Source organism: Ochotona princeps, chromosome 16 (assembly GCF_030435755.1).
Source record: "Ochotona princeps isolate mOchPri1 chromosome 16, mOchPri1.hap1, whole genome shotgun sequence".
Classification (NCBI taxonomy): Eukaryota; Metazoa; Chordata; class Mammalia; order Lagomorpha; family Ochotonidae; genus Ochotona; species Ochotona princeps.
Genome location: NC_080847.1, coordinates 25372171 through 25386281, shown reverse-complemented (window position 1 = coordinate 25386281; position 14111 = coordinate 25372171). Strand labels below are relative to the sequence as shown.

Below are 14111 nucleotides of genomic sequence, written 5' to 3'. Positions count from 1 at the left end.
ATGCTGCCCACTGCCCCACTGCCCCGAGCCCTAGGGACCCGGAGTGTCTCCGGGACTCCACCCAGATGTGAGGCTGGAGGGCGAGGGCCTTCCTGGACTGGACAGAAACCCAGTCTTTTCTGCAACTTTTCAGGCTCCGGCAAGCTAGAAATGCACTGAAAGTTGTTGGCTCAAAGAAAAGCTTCTCTAAGCTCAGCCAACAAAATACATGCAGGGAGGGAAATCCCAGGCCAAGGGCCGGGCCCTGGGCGCCCCACCTCCTTCTCCTCCGTCCCTGCACTGGAAGCCCTCAGAGCAAGTTCAGGTCCCCGTGGCCTCCAGGGATCAGAAGGAAGGAGGCCCTTCCCCGGCCGGATCTGCGCCCCGGGGCTCCCCCGAGTTTGGAAAGCCGCCCACGTGGGAAGCCTGCGCTGCATTTCCGCCCAGCGCCCGGTTCCCACCTCCCAGCCGGGGCCCGCGCCGCCGCCCCGCGCCCACTAGGTGGTGCCTGCGCTCCAGTGGGAGAGCCTCTCCGGGGCTGGCGAGCGCGACAGATGGAAGCTGAGCCCCCAGGATTCCCGGGACTGCAGGGCAGCGCGGGCGGCCCAGGTAGGATTCCCGAGCCCCGGGCGTTTCCCTCGCTCCGGGGTCGGCGGGGAGGGCAGCGAGGGGACAGCCGAGTACGGCTGGCAGCGGCCTGCCGAGGTCACGGGGGGGTGGGGGAGGGCGCAGTCGGAGAGGCCACGTGTGCTGAGGTCGCCCGGGACTCAGAGACCCCGCGGTCTCCAGGCTCCGGCCTAAGGAGCCGGGCGCAATCCCGGCTTGCTCGCTCACCAACGTGCTCCTCCAGCCCGGGCCCTGGAAAGCAGGCGGGTTTGTGAGCCCCAGTTCGTGACGCCCAGAGCTCCTCGCGTGTCGGGGCTGAGCGCTGGCGAGGGCGCCACTTCTCCCAAACTTGCGTACACCTTGGCATGGCTTGGAGAGCCTGTGAAATGCTGATGCCTCGGTGAGAATTCCACCGTCCCTCCCAGGGACTCGGGGGTCGCGACTCTGTTGAGGACCCGGACATCTGGATGTGAAAAGCTTCCTCTGGGTGGGTCCGGCGTGCAGTCTCCACATTGGGGACCTTGGAGCTCCACAATTGGAGGAAAGCAGAGGTTGTGAGCTTTTTTTTTTTTTTTTTTTTTGAACCGAGAGAATACTGACTGTTTGCTTCTCTGTTCACCTCTGAGGAAGGGGAAACCGCTACCTTTGAGCTGTCAGCCCCAGCCTAGCACAGGGATATCTTCCTCCTCCCCCCAGGGCTGCTTCCGAAAGGGCTGAACTTGAAAGTGTACAGGGAACAGAAAGACATTAAAATGGAATGTGAGAGAGACTCCTGCTGGGGGAGGGGCGCTGCTGGCCCTGCCCTGACCCCGGACCTCTGGAGGCAGCTGGAACTGCCTTCCTCCCAGGGGAGTCTAAAGCCCTGCCGGAGCTGGTAGGAACAGGACTCTGGGTTCTGTTTAAACCAGGAGGGCTTAGGGTCTCCGGAGCCAGCCCTTAGGTGTGGCCCTAGGACAAAAAAAAAAAAAAAAAAAAAAACCTGAACCCCAACTTCAGGGTCTTCTTCTGCAAAGGGGTGTGAGACTCCTGGAGTTGGGAGGGGGCGTTTGCTGCGGGCCGTTGTGTGCAGGACACTGCTGCCTCACCCTAAGGTTAGCCGGAAGGACCCCTTCGTTGTCTGGCAGAGGAAGCTGACCGAGGAGGCCCAGGGCAGTGGTCAGGGGGAAAGGAATCATCCCAGGCTCGTGTGCCCTGGCAACCCAGGCTGTCTGACCCCGTAGCCCAGAGGCAAAGGCATGCCTGCTGTTCCCCTTTGTGGAGGAGGGACTGAGCAGGCTGTCCCACCGGCACTAGCTGTTTGGTGACAACGCTTGGGATGTGCAGGTCCCATTTCTAGGTCCTTGTGTTGGGAGTTCTGGCCATGTGAGAGGCCTGCATTGCAGTCTGGGTGCCTGGCTTGCACTTGACTCAGCCCTGATTTTTGGGAGCATTTGGGGAGACAAGCAGCTGCTGGAAGGTCTGTCTGTGTCTATGTGTCTGTCCTTTTCCAATCAGTAAAGATAGACAAGGTGATAACAGTAGCTGTGGGTGTGAACAGCACAGAATGAGTTCATTTGCTCCTTCAACACATGTTTGTTCTCCAGAGCCAGTGGTGTGCTGGGCGGTCTTCTGGATGCTAGAGATAAAATGGGAAGACAGGGACACATCAGCCCCCGCCCTGTGAGTGAGAACAGCAAGAAAGTAGAGAAGATTCTTATCATGTGCCAAATTTGTGAATTCGTCTGACTTTGGTGTGTGACCCTAAAATCGGTATCTCTGAACACTCTCATGGTCATCTGTGGGCTTAGGCGGCACAGTCCGAGGGTTCTGTTTGCGTGGCCGCCGCCAGACCTTGGCACCTGCTGTTCAGCAGCCGGATGTGCGTTTTCAGCCACACATGTTCCCAGTTGAGGCCAAACCAAGGGACAGCCTGCCCTCTCATTTCAGCTTGCCTGCTATAGCCAGTCTGCAACGTATGAAGGTCCCACTTCCAGTTTTCTAGCTCTGTGACAGTGTGAAGCTATCCCGGCTTTGACTGGAAACTGTGCTTTCCAGTTTTGGTGTTCTGGTCTACTGGTGTGCAGTTTGGTTCTCCCTGGCAGTGGTATCTCACACTCAGCTGTGTACTGCAGAGGGTGAACAGCCCCCACTCCACAGGGGGCCGCATTGCTAAGCCAGGCTGGTCAGCAGGCTAGGTGGATTCCATGGGAGGGAGGGGGTTAAATATTTCTTTTTATTTTGTGTGAAAGGTAGGGAGATAGATATCTTCTGTTTGCTGACTCACTGCCTAAATACCTATAGCAGCCAACCTGGTGCCAATCCAAAGAGCCTAGAACATCATCCCAGCCTTCCACGTGGGTGTCTGTTACGGACTTGAGCAATCGTGTGCTGCCTCCTCGGTGTGCCTTAGTGGGAAGCTAGATGAGAAATGGAATAGCTGGCCCTTGGACCGAGCACTCGGGTGTGGGTCACAGGTGTCACGGATAGCGATCTAGCCACTGCGCCACATGCCTGCCCCTTACATGCAGTGCTGATTTGTGATATTTTCAACCTACAGTGGTTTGATTGGGGTATAACATTGGTATAAACAGGTGCCATTGTTGTATACATTTTTCTTCTTTGTTGTTGGTGGTTATTTGTTTGTTTAGAATATCCCCAAGCCTGGTGATAAAGTACCATCTCATGTCCCTGAGCACAAGAAGGCTGTGACGTGCCTGCCAAGGAAGCCAGGGGTGTTAGAAAAGCTTCATTCAGGCACGAGTCATGGTGCAGTTGGCCGAATTCGATGTTCCTAAAACACTGTATGTGTGTTACGTGATTGCGTGTGTGTTATGTAAGGCCACTTTCAAGCAGAAGCAAACATTGAAAGGTTATGCATTGATCGGCCACATGGGGCAGGGTGAGAAAAAATGTGTTGCAAGCAGAAAGAGCAGCAGGTGCAGAAGCTTGGAGTTGGCCAAGAGTTTGTCTGGATCAGGGAACTTGCGGAGAGCGCATGGGTGGGGAATCCAGGGTTCACAGGGGCAGAGATGCAGGAGTACAATAACACACTGGGGAGAGAGGCCGAGGCCAGGTGCACTGGGTTTGTGGGCAGCTCTGATTTCATCCGATTAGCACGATAATCCTGGCTGGCTGGACGGGATCCTTTCTGCCTCTGACAGATGATAGAATTGATGTCCCATGCCACTAAGTACTTTCTGAAAGTTACACTGCTAGTACACAGCCCCTCACCGCCCCCCATCTTAATGCTGTGTTGAGCAGACCTCAGAGTATTGATCATAGATGCCAGGATGCACTCCTGGACTGGGAGTTTAGTTCAGTTGGAGAAGGAATCAGGAACTAAGAGTTGATAAAATTCACTGTGCGTGGATAAGACCACCTGGTGGCACAGTATGGACACAAGTTCTTATGCCCCTTTAAAAAAAAAATAAAGCTGTTTTGGCTATGAAAGTTTTGCCTGGGGCAAACTGTGAGGCAGCTGGCTAAGCTGCCACTTGGCCCTCTAGCATTCTGTGTTGGAGTGCAAGTTCAAGTGCCAACTGCTCTGCTTCTGATGCTGCCCCCTGCTTAATGTTTCCTGGGAGCCACTGACGATGGCTTGATGGTCGGGTTCCTTCCAGGCCCCTGGCCTCACCCTATCCCAGTTCTGTCTGTTGCAGACATTTAAGGACTGAGCCAGCAGATGGAGAGCCAATCTCTCTCTTTCTCATTCTGTCTCTCAAGATAAAAATAAATAACCACCCTGCATGCTTAGTTGTTAAAGAGCATCTTAATGCCACAATCCAAGGTCCAAGGTACCTATAGAAAGGACCATGAGGGGAGCCAGGGTGGTCACAGGATGAGAGGAAGGACATGTGGGCTCTGGGAAGTTGTGATTCAAATCACTTCCTCCTTTTGGGGCTTATGTTCAGCATCCCCACTCCTCTGGCAGCCAGGCCGCAGTGTGCCTCTTGCAAGGTAATGATCTTCAACAGTGACCTGCAAATATCTTCTGTTAAGGCCCACATAGCAACCATTTTTGAATGCCTTTATTTGAATGGGAAAGCACTCCCATCTGTTCGCTCCCTCTGCAAATGTCCTCGATGGCCAAAGCTGAGAGCCGGGATGTGGGTTGGCGACTGGAGCTGTCACCACTGCCTTTCAGGGAGCTTGCGTCAGGAGCCAGGCGCTGGCAGGTTGGGATGCCGGGACCTTCACTGTGAGTCTGAGTGCCTGCCCTGGATACTGACACCTCTCAGCTTTTGGGGACAGATGGTTTCAGCTACGGCTACTCACCCCTGCCATTGTGGTGAAGAAACAGCCGTAGATAGTCATGCAATCAATGAATACAACCGTGTTCCAATGAAAGTTTATGGACACTGCTTGACTTCATATAATCATTGGGCATCACAAAGTGTTATTCTTTCATTAAAAAAAAAAGTCTAGTTAGTGGGAACGTAGAATGACAAAGAAAGAGGTTTGCTACCCTGATGCTCTCGACAGGCAGGGCTGGAGCAGGAGCCCAGCACTCATTCTGGATCTCCCATGTGGGTGTCAGGAACCCAAGCCCAGGAGCATCAGCAGGGAGCCCAGTCAGAAGCAGAGTAGCTGGTCTCAGATGAGGCACTCCACTGTGACATGCAGGTGTCCAAAGCACCACCACAACACCCACATTAGTTCCTAACTTTTTTTTTACCAATCACTTAAACATGTAAAAATTATTTCCAGCTTAGAAGCTGAGCAGAAGCAGACAATAGGCAGGATATGATTCATGGGCTGTTATATACCCACCCTGGATCCTGAATGGGAAGACACTCAGTCTCCTTCTCCTGCAGTCCTTCGCTGATTCAATCTCCCTTTAGCATGCTCAGCCATCCCCCCATGTTCCTGTAAACTGGAGCCATCTCTCCGGGCAGCTCATCCCATCAGAGGAAGCTTCCAATTATGCTGCTGCTGGGGTTTCCCCCAAAGCATATCCGGAGACAAGGATTCAGGTGCCAGAAATGTACCAGGAGGTCATCCCAAAAAAAATCTAGAAAAGAGAAAAAGCCGAAAAGGGACGTGTTGCTATATGAGATACCACCAGGCAGTGAGGGCTCGCTGCCTTCGGGCTCTGTGGGAAGACTGGGAGAGTGACTCCCCAATACCCAAGGCAGACAAGGCATTCCTGCAGCTCCCGACAGAACTGATTGAGGGCTGCTCCTTCTAAGCCCGTCCCTTCCTCATGAGTCCGGCCTGGCCCGCTCACTGCTTTATACACTCTGTGGCCAGAAAAAGAAAGTAATTGAGAGCTGGGGAGGTGTACGTTTGACACAACATTCAAGACACCATGTGGGTTTCCCGTCATCCCGTATTACCATGCCTGGGTTTATCTTCTGCCTTCTCTACCGGTCTAGCTCCCTGTTCATGCACACCCCGCAGGGAGCAGGCAGTGGCTCAGGTAGCCGGCCTGTGCCACTCACGGAAGGATCTGGATTGAGTTCTTATTTCCTGACTTTGCCCTGCAGGCATTTGGGAAATGAGCAGACAGATGGGAAAGATTGTGTGTGTGCGCACATCTTTCAAATAAATAAATAAAACGTGTCTGAAAAGCAACAGACACCCTCTCTGCATGGAAACTGTCTTCCAGTAAGCTCCCGGGTGCAGTGGGGCATGGCTGGGTCCCCGCAACAGGTGCTTGGGAGCACTTCTGACTCTGCCCTCTGAGGGGCGTGTCGCACACCACTGGTAAGGTGGTTTGTTGTAACACAGAGACACGTGGCACTCAAGAACACAGTCTGGGAGTAGGAAAAGGATTTCTTCCACATCTCTCTGGCTCTGCCCTGCCCACCTCTCGCCCCTCAACAGGTGCTCTCACCACACTGATCTTTCACTTCCTCTCACATGTTAGACTCTTCCTGCTGACTACAAAAGGCAGCAGAAGTCACAGTGAATTACTTCTGTAATACTGGAGCCTCTGTCCTTTTTAACGACTTATTTATTTGAGTGACAGAGAGAGAGGGAGAGAGAGAGAAAGCGATCTTCTATCTGCTGGTTCGCTTCCTGAATGCCAGAAATAGCCAAGAGTGGGAAGCCCAAAGCCAGGGGTCCAGAGCTGCATCTGGGCTATCTTCTGCTGCTTTAGGCTCATTAGCAGGGCTGTATAGGGCACAGCGCTGCCAGGATGCTGTGATCAGCACCCATATGGGATGCCGGCGCTGTAAGTGGCGGCTTAGCTCACAGCACCACAATGCTGGGCCCTGCTCCCTTCCTCTTAGGGATTTATTTATTGGAGACAAGTGCAGCCCAGTCGCAGTCTCCTGCACATGGGCTGCAGAAACCCAGCTCAGTGAGCCACTGCTTGCTGTGTCTCAGGGTCTGCATTCGCAGGAAGCTGGAATCCACAGCCAGCTTCCCGACTTGAACCCAGAATCTGTCATGATTTAACCCAGATCATAACCCATACGTTAACCACTTGGTCAATGCCTACCAGAAATGCTGTCTTTTTGTTTATGTATGTATATATTTATTAATTCTTATTGCAAAGTCAGATATAGAGAGAGGAGGAGAGACAGAAGAAGATCTTCTGTCTGATGATTCACTCCCCAAGAAGCCACAATGGCCAGACCTGAGCCGATCCGAAGCCAGGAGCCTAGAGCTTCTTCCTGGTCTCCCATGCAGGTACAGGGTCCCAAAACTTTAGGCCATTCTCGACTGCCTTCCCAGGCCACAGGCAGGGAGCTGGATGGAAAGTGGGGTCTCCAGGATTAGAACTAGCTCCCATATGGGATCAGGCCTGTGCAAGGCGAGGACTTTAGCCGCTAGGGTACTGTAGCAGGCCCTAGTTCTTTTGAATAAATAAAATGATTTTTAAAAATAAAAAAAAAAATCATTTTCTTTATTCAAAAAACAGAGAGACAGGGGCAGACAGAAAAAAGGAGATATTCTGCTGGGTCACTCCTTAAATGCCCACAACAGCCAGGGCTAGACTGGGCCAAAGCCAGGGAGTCAGTCCAGATCCCCCGCATGGGCGGCAAGTCCAACGTCCTTGAGCCATCACCGCCTACTGCCTGGCAAGGTGCACGCTGGCAGGATGTTGGGATTGGTAGCAGATCCAGGACTCCAATCCAGTCTTTTCAAAAACAGATGAAACTATCCTGAATGACCTCTTAACCTCTGTGCCAAGCTCCTACCCCTGTATTTTTTTTTTTTTAAGATTTTAAATTTATTTTTATTGCAAAGTCAGATATACAGAGAGGAGGAAATGGAGAGGAAGATCTTCCATCCGATGATTCACTCCCCAAGTGGCCACAATGACTGGAGCTGAGCCAATACGAAGCCAGGAGCTTCTTCTAGGTCTCCCACATGGGTACAGGACCCCAACGCTTTAGGCCATCCTTGATTGCTTTCCCAGGCCACAGGCAGGGAGCTGGATGGGAAGCGGGGCTGCTAGGCTACCATGCTGGGTGTATATATATATATATAATATATTTGTATATTTCATTGCATGTATGCAATGCGTAAAGGTTAGTCAAGGTCATTGGCGTATCTATCACCTCAAATACTTAACATCTTTTTTTTTCTTTTTTTTTTTTTATTTTATTGTATTGTTGTTGACAATCTTTACATAGTTAATTGCGGTTAAAAAAGAAAGGTTCAGGGAGCCCGGCGGTGTGGCCTAGCGGCTAAAGTCCTCGCCTTGAAAGCCCCGGGATCCCATATGGGCGCCGGTTCTAATCCCGGCAGCTCCACTTCCCATCCAGCTTGTGGCCGGGGAGAGCAGTTGGGGACGGCCCGATGCATTGGGACACTGCACCTGCGTGGGAGACCCGGAGGAGGTTCCAGGTTCCCGGCTTCGGATCGGCGCGCATCGGCCCGTTGCGGCTCACTTGGGGAGTGAATCATCGGATGGAGGATCTTCCTCTCTGTCTCTCCTCCTCTGTGTATATCTGGCTGTGGTAAAGTGAATAAATCTTTTAAAAAAAAAAAGGTTCAGGGGGTTTAGGGAAGTGGGTAATACTGTTATGTCCATATTATTTCCTTCGTGTATCTGAGGTAAAGGGGGATATTGAGGGAGAAGCCCCACCCAGTTTCCCGCCCACCCCAAGTCCCAGATGTGGGGCATGCTCTGAGATATGTGCTCAAGTGGTGTTAATAGTTCTCCAGTTATGAATCGCTGCCAGTTTCGCTCGATGAGGTCGTCCACTGATTGATATGGTCCATCATAAAGTCTCCGTTTGCCCCATATTTCGCTGCCAACATATAGCTGAGATGAATGATTGACCTGTTCTGTCTTCTGTCTTTTCTTGGTTAGAGTTCTGAGTCCAGCAGTTCGATTGGGGAGATCTCCAAAGAAACCTTGAGGTATTCCCAGACCAGATTCTTGTATGTTCTAGCAAGCACAGGGCCCGGCACAGTCCATCACCCCAAGCAGCTGGTGGTTGCAATTGCTGGGTTGGTTCTGTTTTCAGTCCCGAGTTGCACTGGAACCAATGGGTGTTGCAGTCCAGTCTGGTTCTGCCCAGCACATACTCGGCCCTTACATCAACCAGTGGGAGCTGCAGCCTTGTCGGGGTGACCCACAATAACCCCCATCAGACCCACCCCCTACCCTGGTTTGCCAGTATGTGTAGCAGTAGACCAGTCTGTCCCCCATCCCATTTGGCTCTTGTACTTGTCAATGGGTATTAAAGCTTAGTTCCATCCAACCAACTCAACCATCCAGCCCTCACGGATGTTGTTGAGTGCCTCTCTGTCTAGCCACCCCAGCCCCCATCCTAGTTTTCATGCCCTCCTGCGGGACTAGTGACCCAGGAAGGGGGAACCCACTTTTTCCCTCCCAGGTCTCTCTCAGTCCCGGTTTATGCACTCTTTAGGTGGTTCTGTGATTTGACTTGACAGAATTAGTCCCCAGTGCCAGCTTCTGCCAGCTGATGCTGTGACCAAGCCCAAACATCCCTCACCCACTCTAATTTATGCTTGCACCCACAGGAATAATCAGCCCAGCCTGGCTTTCCCCTGATCTAGTCCACATGCAGCGCACAGGTGTTGCAGCCTTGCTTAGTCTGGTCTGTTCTCATCCCAGCCCACACTCTCCAGTGGGAGTAGCTGTCTGGTGAGGGGACCAGCCCCTTAATCCCCCTGCCAGCTCTGTCCCTCCCTTCCTGGATCTCACGTGTGCAGGATGGGTGCTGCAGTCAAATCCAGTACAGGCAACCTCACCCTGGCATTCCATAATGTGTACTGTTTTTGTCGCAACCAAACCCGGTTCCACCCACACTCTGTTCTGGTGTTCGGATTTGCCAGTGGATGACATGAACTGATTCAGCCTGGTCTGCCCCTGACCCATGCCGAATGTGTGCCAGTGGGAGACTTTCCATGGCCTATTCTGGGCTGTTTCCTATCATGCTTCTTGAGCTTACCTGCAGGGACTGTGTCCTGCCAGAGGAGTTGCCCAGGCTCCTCCATCCGAATGCCAGATTTTGCGCATACCAGGGGGTCCTTGAGCCAACCCTACTCAGTTCACCTCCTGTCCTAGCAGGAACAGTGGCTTTTCCCGGCTGGCTTTCACCCCATTCTGGTTCTTGTTGTTGGATGTTTCAGCCCAGCCATGGCTCGTCCATACCCACATACAGCTCACACATGGCTCAGTAGGGGGTTGAGACCCAGCCTAGTCAGTCCCACATCTACCCTGGTTCTCCATGACACCAGATGGTGTTGGGGTCTGAACTGGCCTGGTGCATCCAATCCCAGCCCACACTAGTGCCTCGGGTGACTACAACTGTTTCCTAGATAGAACACAGCCCCCATTCCAGCACACGTGCCGCTTGGTGGGAACCTCAACCCTGTTAGGATGTCCAACTAGGGGAACTTGTATTTCCGCAGGGTTGGGCCCACACAACCCCATAGAGTCTACCCCCAGACCAAGTTCTCTCACGTGCTGGATACAGTCTTGACCCTGCCAAATGTGACCACTCTACCACTCCACCAAACAGTTGGGTAATGGTACCCATCACTGCCAAAGAGGCCCCCATCCATAGTATTGGTGTGGGCTGGTGTGTGACGATCAGTGATGTTCTAGGCAAACAGGCCATTTCTGTATTCCGAATTGGGTTGGTGTATCTGACTAACCATAATTGTCTCCTGGGTACTTCCCTCCAAACCACCAGGTCTCAGTCCCCACGCATTCCTAAAACTTCCATGACCCTGTCACTGGGAATCACCCAAGATTCACTACTCACCTACACTAAAATTAGACTTAGTCATGGGTGTCCCCAGGCAGCAAACATATCTTAAAAAACCTCAGAGCAGGCCGCCGGGCTGCCAAAAGGCAAAGCCTGGCACCACATGGTGCACTGGCCACCCTGGGTGAGGCTGAGGACTCGTTCACTGCCTTGTGGCAGTGTCTTTTGCGTGAGCCCCCAACATTGGGTCCGACCTGGCAGGGGCACCCCCCACAGCCGCCACCCTGTGAGGAGCGGCACTTGCCTCCAAACCCAAGGCCTGAACCCCTTAACATCTTTTTTTTTAAGTTCATTTGAAAGGTAAGGCGATCACAGACCCACTTGGGGCTTATTCGTATTATGCACCTTGTCAGTTACTGTAGGTACAGTGCCTGGCTTTGCAAGTCCCTCTGGCCCTTCTGCCCATGCCTGCCCAACGCCAGCCCAAGGCCTGCCTCTTGCACATGCCAGCAAGTACAGCAGCCTGGCCTGCGAGGCTTGTGGTGCTGGCACTCTGGGCCCCTCTGCCTTTGCTGATCTCCGGGTCCAGTTCCTGCTCCCACCAGCAGGTGCCGTGGCCTGGCTAGGGGAGGCAACATTTATCATTTCTTTGTGTTGGAAACATTCAAAATCCTTTCTGCTAGCTCTTTTGAAATGTAAGCAATTATTTGATGCCAATGATAGTTACCTTTCTATGCAATAGAACACCAGAAGTTATGCCTCCTATGCAGCAGTTAACTATCCTCTACCTCCCTCAGCCTCCACCTCCCACCTCTGAGAATCACTCTTGCACTCTACTTAGGTGAGATAGCCACTTTTTAATTTTCACATGTGAGTGAGAACATGTAGTATTTGTCTTTCTGTACTTGATTTATTTCATAATCATAATTTGTTCCCATTCTGTCTTCCCACAAATAACAGAACTGTGTTCTTTTCTTATGGCTGGGAAATACTCCATTGTATTTAATGATTTATTTATTTTTATTGGAAAGTCAGATTTACAGAGAAAAGGAGAGACAGAAGGAAAGGTTTTCTGTCTGCTGGTTCACTCCCCAAGTTGGCTCCAATGGCCAGAGCTGAGCTAGTCTGAAGCCAGGAGCCAGGAGCTAGAAGCCAAGAGCTAGGAGCCAGGAGCTTCTTCCGGGTCTCCAACATGGGTGCAGGATCCCAAGGCTTTGGGCCATCCTTGACTGCTTTCCCAGGTCACAAGCAGAGAACTGAATGAGAAGTGGAGCAGCTGGGGTAGGAACTGGCGCCCATATGGGATCCTGGTGTATGCAACCTGAGCCCCTGCGCCATTGTATTTAGATACCACATTTTCCTTCCCATTTATTGATTAGTGGCAATTAGGTTAATTTCCTTTTCTTGGATATTATGAGTAGTTCTATAATTAACATCAAATAGTGAGTATGTTTTTTACATACTTATTTCCTTGCCTTTGGCTGTATACCAGTAGTAGAATTTTTGGTTCATCTAGTAGTTATAGTTCTGGCTTTTGGGAGACCCTTCATCCTTCCTTCCATGATGGTGGTACTAGTTTACATTCTTGCCACCGGAACTTCAGGGTTCCCTTTCTTTTCAGCCTTTGCTGATTCACCTATTAGCACTTTACATGTACAATTCAGTGCATGCACGCCACAACCATACAGGCTGAGCACTATCTGAGATAGATAGTTTTCTTGGCTCTCTTTTGCTTCTGAGAAAACAGGGACAGGGAAGTTAAATAACTTGCCTTAAGTCATAGAGCCAGGCAACAACAGAGCTAGGAAATAAACCCAGGCATTGCTGGTCTAGAGTTGGGGCTCTTGAGTTGTGGGAGTTGTTCATAAATGTGAAAAAAAGAAAAAAACAGGTTTTTAAATTGAAGATGGTAGTTGAGCCAAGTCCTGTTACCTTCCCGGGTGCACATTAGCAGGAAGCTGGGTTAAAAGTGGAGCAGCCAGGACTCCAACTAGTACTACAACATGGGATTTGGGTCTCGCAAGTGATGGCTTAACCGACTGTTTCCCTAAGGTTCCTCTTTTATTTATCTATTCATTTTTATTTATTTTTTTAAGATTTATTTTATTTTTTTTATTACAAAGTCAGATATACTGAGAGGAGGAGAGACAGAGAGGAACTAGACAGAGAGGACTAGAACCAGTGGCCATATGGGATCAAGGCGAGGACCTTAGCCACCAGGCCACGCTGCCAAGCCCTATTTATTTCTTTTTAAGATTTATTTATTTTATTGGAAAGGCAGATGTAGAGAGAGGAGGAGAGACAGAGAGGAAGTTCTTCCATCTGATGATTCACTCCCCAAGTGGCCACAATGGCCAGTGCTGTGCCGATCCGAAGCCAGGAGCCAGGGTCTCCCACGCGGGTGCAGAGTCCCAAGGCTTTGGGCCGTCCTTGACTGCTTTCCCAGGCCACAAGCAGGGAGCTGGATGGGAAGTGGAGCTGCCGGGATTAGAACCGGCGCCCATATGGGATCCTGGCCCGTTCAAGGCGAGGACCTTAGCCGTTATTATATCACGCCGGGCCCAAGGTTCCTCTTTTAAATCTGTCTCCTACAGTGGGTGTCTTGCTCCTTTCTGGAGACACAGATAATAAATCTGTCCCCTTTATGTAACTCCAGCCTTTTACATATTTGATGGCAGGGAGCTGGCTTTCCCTGCCCCATATCACACTTTGTTTCGTCTGTCTATTCTCTGTGCATGGTCCTGGACTCTTCTAGGCACAGGGCCTCTTTCTCCATCACCATCATTGTTGTCACCATTATTAATTTTTGAAAGGTGGAGAGACAGAGCTCCCATCTGCTAATTGGCTCCATAGATGCCTGTAGCGACAGGAAATTGGGGGGACACCAAGCCAGGAATTGAGCTATCCGTCCAGGTCTCCCAGGTGGGTAATAGGAACCCACTGATGTGACCCGTAACCACTGCCTCCCAGGGCTGCACCGACTAGCATGAGGAACTAAAGGCAGGTATCCAACTCCGGCAGCCTAGCATGCAACAGGGCATCTTTTTTCTTTAAACGGCTTTCCCCACTTAAAAAAAAAAATTCAATTTGTTTGAAAGTGACAAAGAGCGAGAAAGGGATCTTCTGTCTACCGTTTCACTCTACAAATGCCTGCAGCAGCCATGGCTGGATCAGGGTGAAGCCAGGAGCCTGGAACTCCATCCTGGTCTCCCACATGGGTGGTGGCGACCCAAATGCTAGAGCCATCCTCTGCTGCGATCGACAGGAAGCTGGATCAGAAGTGGAAGATCCAGGACCCCACCCAGCACTCCTCTGTGGGATGTGGGTTTCCCAGTGCATGGCTCCGCCTGTTGTACCCAGCACCTCTAGGAATGCAGCTGTCTTTACCTCCAAGCCAAAGACCTA

The 14111-nt window shown here is 51.4% G+C and overlaps 1 protein-coding gene across 1 annotated transcript in view; it reads left to right on the top strand.

Annotated features, from left to right (window-relative positions):
• The first annotated feature begins 362 nt into the window (after window positions 1-362).
• Window positions 363-14111, top strand: part of CHD9 (chromodomain helicase DNA binding protein 9) — a 230587-nt gene continuing 216838 nt past the window's right edge. Inside the window, exon 1 of the mRNA XM_058674690.1 lies at window positions 363-588. The gene's annotated coding sequence lies outside the window, so the exon portion shown is untranslated. The remainder of the gene's footprint in view (window positions 589-14111) is intronic.